A 13,385-nucleotide genomic window follows, 5' to 3' on the forward strand; every position below is an offset into this window, starting at 1 on the left:
TCATGTTGGAGTTCTTCTCCCTACATCACAGTCCAAAAAGTAGTAGCAAGGTAGAAAGGTAGGCACGGTGGCTTATGCTTGTAATCCCAGCACTTAGGGAGGCCGAGGTGGGCAGATCACCTGAGGTCAGGAGTTCGTGACCAGCCTGACAAACATGAAGAAACCCTGTCTCTACTAAAAACACAAAATTAGCCAGGCGTGGTGGCGAGTGCCTGTAATCCCAGCCACTCAGGAAGCTGAGGCTGGAGAATCGCTTGAACCCGGGAGGCAGAGGTTGCGGTGAGCCGAGATTGCGCCACTGCAGTCCAGCCTGGGCAACAAGAGCGAAACTCCATCTCAGAAAAAAAAAAAAAAAAAAAAAAAAAGAAAGAAAGAAAAAAAAAAAGAAAAGAAAGGTAGGATGATCATAGGACCCACCATGTTTGTTTTCCTTCTCTGAGAGATCATATGGAAGGATGTCCTCTTTTCTAACAGCTGAAAACAGATTTTTAATATCATCTGTTCAGTTTTATACTTCTAAAGTAGAAGGCTAAATCTGGTCCTAGTTACTCCATTATGACCAGAAGGAGAAGCCCCTCCCTCCCGCCATGCCTGTCTTTTGACCCTCCTCCTCCACTTGCAGCCATTTGACCCATTTGGGTGTTGACTTTGATGCAAGTCAGGGGTGCCTGCATTGGCGTCTGTGCATGCGGTTGTGGGTGTGCGTGTTTGCATGGTGGCTGGGTATGCATGAGTCCTTAAGGTGGAGGTGGGGCGTGGGAATGGGGTGCAGGGGAAGTGGGGCGTGGGAATGGGGTGCAGGGGAAGTAGAGGTGTGACGGAAGTGGAGAGGTGTGAAATAGCTTCTTGGGAAGGGCAGAGTTCCTCCTTGCTACTGGGAAGTGTCATCTGGGGTTCTGGCGCATTAAGAGCCTCCCCTGCACTCCCGCCTCCGATGGTAATCCTGAATTTAAGTTAGACCAGCTGATGTGGTTTTGTTCAGCTGAGCATGGGCAGGGCAGGAAGACTGACAGTTCACCATTTCCTGTACCGAGAAGCCCCTCTGCCTCCTCAGGAACTCCACCCCTATCCTGTCCTCCTTCCTAGCTCCTTCCCAGCGTCCTCAAGGTTTTGTCAGCACCCTCATAGGGTGGTCAGGTCCCATCGGGGTTGTCCAAGCATGTGTGCGCAGGTATGTGTAGGTGTGTATGTGGGTGTGTGAGTGGGTGAAGGCTTGCATGTTTCATGTTTTCAGAAGTGTTGAGGAAGAAGAAAAGAAGACATCTGACTTTTCTCGTGACATCACAAAGGGCAAGAAACTAAGAAATGCCTCAGGCTCCTCAGAAAAGGAGGGATGGGCAGTAATAGCTTGGGGCGGGTGAGGAAGGATGGTGGAGTGTTTGGTGTTGAGTGAGGTGGCCCAAAGGGTGTCTGTGCATCCTCAAGACCCGGGAGGAGAAAGGCTCCATCTGTGGTGGGTGGATCCACAAAGCTTATCCACCAAAATCACTTGAAGAGCTTAACGCAGCTCACTTGGGCATCAACCCAGTAGCACCCAATACGAACACACAGAATCTACACCAGCACTGCAGGGATGGGTGAGAGCAGCAGAGGAGGAGATCCATACCAGGTGGAGAAGGCACAGGTCCAGGCTCCCCATACCCTCAACATGGCCCTCTCCCTCTTCATCAGCCATATCCCTGGGGAGACGAGAGGCGTGGATGGGCCTTATCCTGGCCCGCATCTCCTTTCTCAGGACCTAGGGTAGGATGGCAATTCATGGATGGAGGAATAGCAAGACCTGGTGAGATCAGCTTGGCCTGTCTCCCAGCTGGGCAGGAACACGGGACTCCAGGGCATGGAGGACCCCCACCCCCGCCCATGGCCAGCACCCACCTGTGCCGGCACCTGCCTGTCCAGAGCTGACCAGGAGAATGGTGCTGGCCTGGGAGCTGTTCCTCATGGCACTGCTGGCCCTGTGCTGGGGGCTTAGCCTGGTAGGGGCAGAAGGTGAGTTCCATGGCTCCCAACCCTTCCCTGTCCCCCTCCTCACTGCTGCACCCTGGAGGAAGCCAGCACCATGTCCCCGGGACCTTACCCACCCAACTTCCTCCTGCTCCCCTCACTTCATCTCTCCCCCCGCCTTCCCTGGGCCTCCTTCACTTCCCTTTTCCTGCACACTCCTGCTCATCCTGTCCTGGAAATTCCATCTGAGCATGTCTGGCTTCCCAGCCCATATTTCTCAGCACAGCACTCCAGGCCCCCAGGCTCCAGGGTGGCTGCTCTGGCCATTTCCCTTCCCCTCCTTCCCCAGCAGACACTCGCTGCGCCTCAGTGCTTCCCACCTCCAGACCTTTGCTCCTGCAGCGCCCTGGCCTGGGGTTCATCTCAGGGCTGGGTTTGTGCCTCATCCCAGGATGCTTGAGGGTTGGGGGGGCAGGGCCTGCCGCTGCTGCGTGTCTCCATCCTGCAGGGATTGCACGGTGCTTCTGTCAGGAGAGGAGGGTTCACAGGCAGAAACTTACCCCGGCAGACCCCTTCCCAAACCAGGGCACCTCTGCCCCAGATCAGCTGGGGGGGGGTGGAGATAAGGGACCCTGCAGGGGAAAGAGGTGACCCCCTCCTGCCTCGCTTGTCAGAAACCGTCCTGCTGTGGACCCTGTGCTGCTACCGCGACTACACCAGTCACATCACTTGCAGGTGGATGGACACCCAGGTTGCCCAGCGGCTCATCAATGTGACCCTCATTTGCCGGGTGAATGAGTGAATGACGCTGGGTGTAGGGAACACGGGCAGGGGCTATGGTGTCCCCTGTGCCTGGCGTGGGCCGGTGGTGTAGAGAGGGACATGTCAGGTCACCAGGGAGAAGCTGGTGGCACATGCCTGTAATCCCAGCTTCTTGGGAGGCTGAGGCAGGAGAATGGTTTGAACCCGGGAGGCGGAGGTTGCAGTGAGCCGAGATCATGCCCTTGCACTCCAGCCTGAGTGTCAGGAGTGACAGTCTCAAATAAACACATAAATAAATAAACAAACAAACAAAGTCCCACTCTCACTGAAGTGGCTCTGCTGCCTCCGTCTTCCCCATCTCCCTTCGCTAAATGGGAGCTCCTAGTGGCTTAAGCAAAACAAGGAGGATTTTGTTTTGTTTTTAAGTCTCTTTTGCCACCATTCCTTTCCAACTGCAGCATCCGATCCACCAGCAAATGCCGCCAACCTTATCTCAAGCAGAACGTGACTCTCATCCACGCCAGCCCCACCACCCTGGTGCACACCACTTCCTGCCACCTGGATATTCCAGAAGCCTCCTAACAGGGCTCCCTGCTTCCAACGTTGCCACATTCCCACCTCAGTCTATTCACAACTGAGGACCCTCAGGAATCCTTTCAAAGCATTCATCAAAGTCTGCAATGCCTTTGCTCATAACTGTTTCCCAGTCACTCACAGTGAGATCCAATCCCGATCCAAGACCCGAAGGCTTCTTCATTGAGTGGTGAGCACTCAACGAACCTTTGAAGAGTGAGTGATCCTCATGCACGGTGGGCCAAGCTGTGTCCTCTCCCAGCAGGGACCCTCGGGAGCCCATGTCCTGCTAGCTCAGTGATGACATGCTCTGGTCAGCCTGCCCCTGTCCTTGCTGTGTGCCCAGGAGATGTGTCATTACCTACCACAGTTTTGTCATCATCAGTGACACTGACTACTTCTCATTCCAGCCAGACAGGGCTCTGGGCGCCCGGCTCACCGTCACTCTGACCTAGCATGGTGAGGAACTGGGGGCCCTGGCTGGGGCAGGTCTCCTGTGTGAACTGCCCTCCATGTGGTTTCTATTTCTAGAAGGAAACAATGTTACAACAAATATTTATGTACCTACAGTTTTGGGTATGGGTCTGAATATTTCTAGAAGCATAACAATAAAGTCAAAAGGTGTACGTTTTTCATTTTGCTAGATATTGTCCAAGAAACAACTTCCCACTAAAGTGATATAAGAGTGCCTGGTCAAGAGAATGAGAAGTCAAGACAAAGAGTGGGAGAAAATATTGCAAAAGACATATCTTTTGGATAAAGGACTATTATCCAAATTATTCAAAGAACTCTTAAAACTCAACGATAAGGGCCGGGTGTGGTGGCTCAGCCTGTAATCCCAGCACTTTGGGAGGCTGAGGTGGGAGGATCACCTGACTCGAGACCCCGTCTCTACAAAATTCAAAAAACAAAACAAAACGAGAAAATGAACAATCCAATTAAAGACCAGAGTAGACACTTCATCAAAGAAGACATACAGATGTGAAAAGAGCGTATGAAAAGGTGCTCAGCATCATGCGTCATTAGGGAAATGCAAATTAAAACAACAACAAGATACTGCTACACACCGGTTAGAATGGCCAAAATCCAGAACAGGGACAGTACCAAATGCTGGCCAGGATGTGGAGGAGCAGGAACTCTCATTTATTGCTGGTGGGAATGCCAAATGGTGCAGCCACCTTGGAAGACACTTTTGCAGTTTCTTATAAAAGTAAACACACTTTAACCATATGATCAGCAGTTGTACTCCTTGGTATTTACTCGTATGAGTGGAAAACATGTCCACACAAAAGCCTGCACATAGATGCTTATAGCAACATTAACTGACAAAACTTGGAAGCAAAAAAAAGATGTCCTTCAGTAGGAGAATGGATAAATAAATTATGATACACCCAGACAATGGAATACTATGTAGCACTGAAAAGAAATGAGCTATCAAGCCGTGAAAGGACACGGAGGAAACTTAGCTGCATATTACTAAGCAAAAACAGTGACTCTGAATAGGCTACATACTGTGTGATTTCAACTATATGACATTCTGGAAAAGGCAAAAATATGGAGAGAGAAAAAGCATCAGTGGTTGCCAGAGGTTAGGGTGAGGGAGGGATGAAAAGTGGAGCACAGAGGGTTTTTAGGACAGTGAAACTATTCTGTGCCATGTTATAATGCTGGATACCTGTCAAGATGTATTTATGTAAACTATAGAGCTTGAGTGATAATGATGTATCAATGTAGGTTTATCAATTGTAACAAATATACCACTGTTGCCATGGATTGAATGTTTATATCCCTCCGAATCAGTGCGTTGAAATCCTTTTTGCTTTTTTTTTTAACTTCTTTTTCTCTAAGTTCATGTCAGATGGGTAATATGCCCACACGGTAACTGACAGAGCAGAAGCATCGCCATCTTGGACAAGCACTGCCGTTCTCAAGTTCCCCTTGATCAAAAATTGCCTGAATTCAAAGGGCATCAACCTAGTGACTAAGGTCAGCATGACCATAAACCACAAATGACATCTCCAACCAGAAACATTCCAACCTTAAGATAAATCCCTCCCCGACCAGAGACATGCCAGCCCAGAGATAACTTCCCCACGGGCGGAGAGACGTCAGCCTCAAGATAACCTCCCCTCCGGCCAGAGACATTCCAACCCCACCATAAACTTCTCCCCGACACAGAACCATTCCAAGCCTGTGATAAAGCTCTCTCACTCTAAAACCAATAAATACTCTTGTTGTTTATAAGCCACCCGTCTGTTATTTTGGTTATAGCAGCCCAGTGGGCTAAGACAATTGCAGTGCAGGCTGTTGATATTGTAAGAGAGAATATTCCGACCAAAATTGGCCAGAAGCCCCTTTCAGGTTTATTCTCCAAAATAAACCTGTTTTTTGACTGTCGAGCCCCTTTTCTGGTTTCTTTCCTCTTTCTTTAACTCTTACAGTAACAAGGTTTGACGGTGGCACATCTCACACATACTTGGGAACACCCAATCAACACGTCTATGAATTACAAAATGATCTGTGTTGAAATCCTACCCCACAAGGTGATGGATTAGGAGATGGGCCTTTTGGAGGTGCTTAGTTCATGAGGGCAGAGACCTTAGGAACGAGATCAGTGTTTTTATAAAAGAGACCAGAGAGACTCCCTTGCTCCTTCGGCCATACGAGGTTACAGTGAGAAGGCTTCATCTATGAGGAAGCAGGCCCTAACCAGACACCAAATCTGCCAGCATGTTGATCTTGAACTTCCCAGCCTCCAGAACTGTGAGAAATAAATGCTCTTGTTTATAAGCCACTGGTCTATGTTAAGTTGGGGAGGCTGTGCATGTGTGGGGCAGGGAATATATGGGAATTCTGAGCTGCCCACTCAATTTTGCTGTGAACCTAAAACTGTTCTAAAAAGTAAAATCTATTTAAAAAAAAAATAGACTAGTATTTTATAGTACAAGAGTACCTGTACCCCCACACACTTCCCATTCTGGGTATTGTCAGTCATTTTACCAGTAATGTTTACCAATGTGGTGAGTAAAAGAACTACATCTCATTTTAATTTGAATATACAGCCACACCTTGTCTTATCGCACTTTGCTTTATTGTGCTTTGCAGATACTGTGTTTTTCCAAATTGAAGGCTTGTGGCAGCCATGTTTTGGCAAGTCTTCCATCACCATTTTTCCAATAGCATGTCTCTGTTATAGGACCGATGGGTTCATATGCCCATCGTGCGGTAACAGATCCATTACATAGTGACAGCAGGGTTTGCAGCAGAGGAAGTTTAATGATTGCAGAGTGCTGAGTTGAGAAGATGGGAGGAGACCCTTCCGCTTATCTCACCAAAGAGCTTTGGGCTGGGGCTTTTAAGGGGAATACAGAGGGTGAGAGACTCCCTCCGTAATTGGAAAATTGGGGTTGCTGATTGGTCGGAGGAAGGGAGGATGAAATCATCATGATATGGAAACTGCATTCTTTGGTGAGTCAGCCCATTGTGGGGTCCTTCAGACCGGCTGGGTCAGTAGTTTCATCAGTATATCGGACCTGAAGGACTATCTCACAGGGAAAACTAAACGTTTTATAATGTTCACTTTGTTATCTACGGAGCAGTTACGGGGAACTGTGATCTTGTAACAGGGTCTATGTGATTTTAGCACAGTAGGTACCAAACAGCTATGAGCATGCAGGTTGGAGAGCAGGCCAACCTCATGATGGAGGCCAGCGTGGGTGATTTTTGTTTCTCTCCCTTCCTTCTTCCTTGATTAATTTCATAAAGTTTATAGGGGCAGTTTAATCTCTGTGTCGCCTTTTGGTAATTCTTGCAATATTTCAAACTTTTTCATTATTATTGCTTCTGTTATGGTGGTCTGAGATCAGCGATGTTGTTACTGCAATTGTTTTGGGATGCCATGATCTGTCACAGAAGACAGTAAACTGAATAAGCGTTCTGTGTGTTCTGACTGCTCCACCAACTGTCCGTTCTCTTATCTCTCGCCCTACGGTGAGAAGGCTTCATCTATGAGGAAGTAGGCCCTAACCAGATACCAAATCTAGCCTCCCTATTCCCAGAGACCCAACAACAGGTAAATTAGGCCAACTAATAACCCTACAATGGCCTCTAAGCTTTCAAGTCCAAAGAAAAGTTGCACACATCTCTTACTTTAAATCAAAAGCTAGAAATGATTAAGCTTCATTGAAAGCCTAGATAGACTGAAAACTAGGCCTCTTGGGAAAATAGTTAGCCAAGTTATGAATGCAAAAGAAAAGTTCTTGCAGGAAATTAAAAGTACTACTTCAGTGAACTCATGAATAAGAAAGGAAAACAGCGTTATTGCTGATATGGAGAAAGTTTTAGTGGTTTGGATAGAAGACCAAGCCAGCCACAACATTCCCTTAAGCCAAAGCTTCATCCAGAGCAAGGCCTTAATGCTCCTTAATTCTCCGAAGGCTGAGAGAGGTGAGGAAGCTGCAGAAGAAAAGTTGGAAGCTAGCAGAGATTAGTTCATGAGGTTTAAGGAAAGAAACCATCTCTTTAACATAAAAGAACAAGGTGAAGCAGCAAGTGCTGATGGAGAAGCTACACAAAGTTATCCAGGAGATCCAGCCAAGATGATTAATGAAGGTGGCTGCACTAAACACAGATATTCAATGTAGACAAAAAAGCCTTTTATTGGAAGAAGATGCCTTTTATTTGAAGCTTCAATGCTTCAAAGGACAGGCAGAATCTCTTGTTAAGGGCTAATGCCACTAGTAACTTTCAGTTGAAACCAGTGCTTATTCACAGTTCCAAAGAACCCTAAGGCCCTTAAGAATTGATACAGTTGGCTGGGTGCGGTGGCTCACGCCTGTCATCCTAGCACTTTGGGAGGCTGAGGCAGGTAGATTACGAGGTCAGGAGATCGAGCCCATCCTGGCTAACACGGTGAAACCCCCTCTCTATTAAAAACACAAAAAATTAGCCAGGCGCGGTGGCGGGCATCTGTAGTCCCAGCTACTTGGGAGGCTGAGGCAGGAGAATGGCGTGAATCCGGGAGGCGGAGCTTGCAGTGAGCCGAGATCGCACCATTGGGTGACAGAGTGAGACTCCGTCTCAAAAAAAAAAAAAAAAAAAGAAAGAATTGATACAGTTTGCCTCTGTGTCCCCACCCAGATCTCATCTTGAATTGTACTCCTATAATTCCCATGTGTTGTGGGAGGGACCCAGTGGGAGACAATTGAATCATGGGACGGTTTCTCCCGTACTGTTCTCATGGTAGTGAAAAAATCTCACGAGATCTGATGGCTTTATCAGGGGTTTCCGCTTTTGCATCTTCCTTATTCTCTCTTTGCTTGCTGCCATCCATGTAAGATGAGACTTGCTCCTCATTGCCCTCCGCCATGATTGTGAGGCATCCCCAGCCACATGGAATTGCAAGTCCAATTAAACCTCTTTCTTTTGTAAATCGCCCAGTCTTGGGTATGTCTTTATCAGCAGCATGAAAACAGACTAATACAAGAATTATGCTAAATCTATTCTGCCTGTGCTTTGGAAATGGAACAGTAAAGCCTGGATGTCAGCACATCTGTTTACAGCATGGTTTAGGAATATTTTAAGTTCATTGTTGAGATATAATTCTCAGAAAAAGTATTTCTTTGAATATATTACTGCTTTTTGCCAATGTACCTGGTCACCCAAGAGCTCTGATGAAGATGCACAAGGAGATTAATGTTGTTTTCATGTCTGCGAACATAATATTTATTATACAGCCCTTGGATTAAGGAGAAATTCCTACTTTCAAGACGTGTTATTTAAAAAACACATTTCTTAAGGCTATAGCTGTCATAGACAGTGATTCTTCTGATGGATCTGGGCCAAGTAAATTGAAAACCTTCTAGAAAGGATTCACCACTCTAGATGTCATTCAGAACATTTGCAATTCATGGAAGGAGGTCAAAACATCAACACTAACAGGGTTTGGAAGATGTCAATTCCAACTCTTGTGGATGACTTTGAGGGATTCAAGACTTCAGGGGAGGAAGGAACTGCAGATACAGTGGAAATACAAAGAAAACTAGAATTAGAAGTACGGCCTGAAGATGTGACTGAATTGCTACAATCTCATGATAAAACTTGAATGGGTGAGGAGCTGCTTCTTATGGATGAGCAAAGAAAGTGGTTTCTTGAGATGGAACCTACTCCTGGTGAAGATGCTGTGAACATGTTGAAATAGCAACAAAGGATGAAGAATATCAAATAAACTTAGTTGATAAAGCAGCAGCAGGGTTTGAGAAGATTAACTTCAATTTGGAAAGAAATGCTATCAAATAACATTGCATGCTACCAATAAATATTTCATGAAAAGATGAGTCCATCGATGCAGCAAACTCCATTGGTGGCCACTACAAAATTGCCACAGCCTTCAACACAATCCCAACCTTCAACAACCACCACTCTACTCAGTCGGCAGCTATCAACATCATGGCAAGAGCCCCCAGCAGCAAAAAGATGACAACTTGCTGAAGGCTCACATGACTGTTAGCATTTATTTTTAGCAGCAAAACATTTTAAATTGCAGTACGTACATTGTTTTTTAGATATAATGCTCTCACACACTCAATATACTGCAGTATCCAGCAATTAGTCACATTTCTTCCCTGTCTACAGCCCTTAGCCGAATAGTTGAGTCATCTCAATGGGGATGTCAAATCAAACTAAATATGGCCTGAGAAGGACTTGGTACTTCCATATTTGAGTCCTTGTGGATGAACTGCAACCTAACTTGGTAGGTAGACAGGACTGAAAACCCAGCTTAGGAGTATGTGCCTGTAACAATCACTGAGTCTCGGCCAATCCCAGCAGTTATACTTCAACCGCTCATACACTGCTGAGTGTGCAAACTATGTTCAAATAAGGCAACTGCCAATCTGTAACCAATCCAGCTGTTTCTGTACCTCAGTTCTGATTTCTGTATGTCGTTTTACTTTTTTTGTCTATAAATTTGTTCTGCCCACAAGGCACCCCCTGGAGTCTTTCTGAATCTGCTGTGATTCTGGGGACTGCCCAATTCACAAATTGTTTATTTCTCAATTAAACTCCTTCACATTTAATTCAGCTGAAGTTTTTAACAGGGAGATAGAGGACAGGGAATGACAAATTTCCAGAACCAGCCAGCAAGAAACACTTTTAACACACACACACACACACACACCCCTCACACTAGCAGATGCACTGGGTCCGAGCTGGGCATTGAAGCCTGAAGTGAGCCTGGCAGTAGCTGGGCTCAGGGAGCTCTCAGTCTAGTTGGAACACAAAGCTGTGAGTCAGGAATTACAAGATGGGTAATAAAGGCAGGGGGACAAAGTTGAGTAGTGGGACAGACAGGCTGAGACATGCTCTGTTTGTGATAGAAGTAGGAGGTGGACAAATGCCTAGGCAGATAGGGGCAGGTCCTCAGTGAAACCCCACCTCCAAGCCAAAGACAGCTTAAAACCTGAAAGCCAAGCTACAAGTTAAATCCTCCGACTGGACTGGTTTGATAACTTGTCTTCCTGTTTGGCATGCTTACCTCTGATTGGTCCTCACCATTCACCTATTTTACATATACCTTCCTACCTTTTCCTGATTGGTTTTCCTACGCTGTTGTGCCCACCTTTGAGTGGTGTTGTCCCTTTAACCTTTTTTGCATACTCACAAACCAATCAGCACACACTCCTCATTTTGAATCCATAAAGGGCCCCAGACCCAGACACATGGCAAAACCTCCCCCAACACCCCACCTCCCACCCCCGAGTTCCCTTTCCACGGAAACCGTTTTCATCGCTCAATAAAATTCTTCTCAGCCCTCCTCACCCTCCAATGTCCAGTATATCTTCATTCTTCTTGGGCGAGGTACAAGAGCTTAGGAACCACCGAACATGGGTACAAGTTATAATACAGGCAAGCTGGGGTACAACAGCGAGGCCAAGTGAGACCTGGGCGAGGCATCCCTGGCTGGGGACCCTGGCTTGCAAAGTGACCAAGAGGAAAAGTCCTACGTCGTTTGGGCAGACATGGGGATTTCCAAGGAAGCTGGAGGGGCTGTGTTCTAAGAGGAACCCACACTTGAGTTAGTACTTGTTGGGTGACTCAGGGTCCCTGGTGTGGAGTCCTGATAAATGAGCAACGATGAGGAAGAAACCCCAGGTTGGGGAGGGGCCCAAGTCGGGAGAAAAATGAACAACTGTTCTGAGAGACAGCTAATCACAAACAACTGGGTACAACGACCTCGTTCTGCTTGTTCTGCATGTAGCCCTCTTCAACGTGACCCTATGAAACTTTCCTCTAGCCCCTGCCTCTTTGCAGACAGCCCCTTCTCTGCTCATTGTAAATGCAACCTTGCAACGTATTTTCATATCTTCTCTAATAAATCTGCCTTTCTTTACCTACAACTGGCTTGGTAAATTCCCTCACCTCCTGTGCCACCAAACCCAGAGAGTTGCTACCTGTGTCACCGGGCAGATGAAGTTACCCCTGCTCAGGACACCCAGCGTGACCCATGGCCCAAATCACTGCATTTCAATGCTTTGGGCACACTGTCCCCGGAGCCGGGCTGCCCAACTTTTATTGATTGAGCACCCTGGGTGTAGGTCGCCTTGTTGGAGTTGGGAAAGGATTGTTTTCAAAAGAAGGAAAGGCTCCCTCTAGGAGCAAACGACTGTCTTGGTGCAAGGGTTCTGTGTGATCAATTAAACGTGAAATGCTTGTGAGGCCCAAGCCACTGATGGTCTCCAGCCCTACTCCTTCCTTATGTAGTAGGTTCTCAGGGTTCCCCACCATGAAGGGCTCTGGGCCTAGCCATTTTCACCCAACACGGGCTCTTCCAACAGGCAATTCATGCCCCCAAGTTCTCCATGGGGGCACAAATGTCAACTCTGGATGGCCAATAGCTTCCCCGGCCCACTTCTGCTTCCTGTCCTCCCCCTAATAAGTTTTTTGTCCTCTTCCATCTCAGGGACAGCCTCCTGCAGGCCTTGCTCACCTCAGTGATCACCTACTACATGCGTGGCTCTGGGCTGGGTTCTCAGGGGAAGACAGATGAGGGAGCTGCAGTCCTCCAGGAAAGGTCTCTCAGGACTCCAATGGGTGAGAACCGCACCTTCATTGTTCAGCTCCCAGGTAAACAGACATTTTTCAGGGTCACCTCTGATTCAATCTCCCCCTGCCACCAAATCAATTTATTTGGTTTATGGATTTTTCTGTTTTGCCAACCAACATGGATCATCTTACAAACACATATGGATCTTTGGGTGACAGACTTACCTTTTGAGGGCAGGCTCTGAGCCACAGGACTACAGTTCAAATCCTGGCTCTGCCCCTTACCTGCTGGCAGACCTGGGGCAAGTGTGTGACATCTCTGTGCCTTAGTTTCCTCAATGATGAAAATAATAAAGGTAGTATCTTCCACTTCCATAGTATCTAAATGAATTGATCTTATAGGTCACTCAAACGGGGCCTGCCAGGAATAAGCTCTCGATCACTCTGTTATTTTTATGGGGAATTTGGTCTCTATTTAGTTTTTCACTCTCATGGCTAGAGATCAAATACAGGACGTTCAGTTATGTTGGAATTTCAGATAATAATAAACGATTTTTTAAAAGTGTGTTCTTTATCCTCCTTTTCCTCACTGTCTTTCCTCTTCCCTCTGCCCTCCTGGATTTTCCCAGAAGCGCCCTGCATCTCCCTCCATTGCGTGGTGTCCCACACGCCATCATGTATCCACTGCAGTGCTCCAAAGACCAAAGGCCCTTCTGTTTAGCAGAATTCATTTCCTTATGTTATAGGAATTATTTAAAAATTATTTGAGGCAGATAGAGAGGAAAAGGGGTCCTTGGGAAGTTTTCATTTCTGTCTTAAAAGCAGCTCCAAAAAACGTTTCTTGTCTAGCAGGAAAGCCCCAGCTCTTAGAGTCAGGCTGGCAACCTTTGATATGCAAATGTGAACCATTAGAAACCGGGTCCACCCAAACACGGGAATTCCCACCATCTTTTCCTTGCCCCTAGGTTTGCCTGGCAATATGGCCGCCCCCACATAGCCCCACCTGTGTAGAGCGTCATGTCCTGTATTTGCATATTAAAATGCTAGGGTGAAAGGGCCAGGTT

At 47.0% G+C, this 13,385-nt stretch overlaps 1 pseudogene; it reads right to left on the minus strand.

Annotated features, from left to right (window-relative positions):
- Nucleotides 1-5,715: 5,715 nt before the first annotated feature.
- LOC123567386 (small nucleolar RNA U13) lies at nt 5,716-5,797 on the minus strand (annotated as a pseudogene).
- Between the last annotated feature and the right edge of the window lie 7,588 nt (nt 5,798-13,385).

The sequence above is a fragment of the Macaca fascicularis genome, chromosome 10 (genome assembly GCF_037993035.2).
Source record: "Macaca fascicularis isolate 582-1 chromosome 10, T2T-MFA8v1.1".
Classification (NCBI taxonomy): Eukaryota; Metazoa; Chordata; class Mammalia; order Primates; family Cercopithecidae; genus Macaca; species Macaca fascicularis.